Consider the following 1,150-nt stretch of genomic DNA (forward strand, 5'->3'; position numbering starts at 1 on the left):
TTTTTTTTTTTTTTTTGAAGGCATTACTTTGCTTCTAGTCAGATGTTGTCTGCACTGGAGTGATCCTGTTTCTCCAAGCCCTTGTATTATCATTTGTATCAGTCTCCACAGGTGCCAGTGGAGACTGCTAACCTGGATATAACAAGTTAAATCAGGGTTCTCCTTAAAGGAGGGTTTCTTGTGAACTTAGACTGTTTCCTGTCAGAACTAAACATCCAGAAGCCTCCTGCTCTTCCTCCTCCCCCACAAGTTACAGTGCTCCCCCTAGTGAGTCAGGAATTGGACTTTCTGAGAGGCAGAGTCTACTGTAAACCCAGGCTGGAGTGAGAGGGAAGATCCACACACCCTGTGAGCCTGCTGTGTTCTAGTGAGTGCTGCACTGGGGTCACAGCACAGTCCTGGGATCCTGTGTGACATACCTGTACCTTGTCCCCCAGAGGCAGGGGCTGGGAGTCATTTTCTCTGGCTGAGTGTCAGAGGTTCACCACATTTCTGCTACACACTTTGTGATGACTGTTCACTAGGACTGACAGTTATGCTAGTCAGCAAAATGACCACAGTGGTTGAGTCTCAGCGGTGACACCCTTCCAGTAGCATATGGCCCTAATTTCTAATTTTGATATGAAATTAAACACATATATAAAATATAAATTTTCCATGCCATCTTCCATTCTTTGACTACCTATCTCATTTTACAGAATATCACATAAGGATGACTATGTTGCCCCACTGGCTCGTGTGGATTCCCTCTTAGCTTTTGAGTCTCCTAGGAAAATGTGCAGTTCTGTGCTGAGGGGACTGGCTCTGACTGCAGGTCACTAGTGCAAAGACAGTTGAAGTGTCAAATAGTTCAGTGTCATCACTGATTAACTGTGTCGTATGTAGATTTGAGTTTGTCTTGTTAATTGTGAGATTTCTTACATATTCCACACAGATCCTCCAAAGGCCCATGTGACCCATCACCCCAGATCTGAAGGTGATGTCACCCTGAGGTGCTGGGCCCTGGGCTTCTACCCTGCTGACATCACCCTGACCTGGCAGTTGAATGGGGAGGAGCTGACCCAGGACATGGATCTTGTGGTGACCAGGCCTGCAGGGGATGGAACCTTCCAGAAGTGGGCATCTGTGGTGGTGCCTCTTGGGAAGGAGC

The 1,150-nt window shown here is 47.1% G+C and overlaps 1 pseudogene across 1 annotated transcript in view; it reads left to right on the forward strand.

Annotated features, from left to right (window-relative positions):
- The window catches only part of LOC116074629, a 46,194-nt pseudogene that overhangs the window by 2,374 nt on the left and 42,670 nt on the right, over positions 1–1,150 (forward strand). The gene's annotated exons all lie outside the window — the stretch shown is intronic.

Source organism: Mastomys coucha, unplaced genomic scaffold (genome assembly GCF_008632895.1).
Source record: "Mastomys coucha isolate ucsf_1 unplaced genomic scaffold, UCSF_Mcou_1 pScaffold3, whole genome shotgun sequence".
Classification (NCBI taxonomy): domain Eukaryota; kingdom Metazoa; phylum Chordata; class Mammalia; order Rodentia; family Muridae; genus Mastomys; species Mastomys coucha.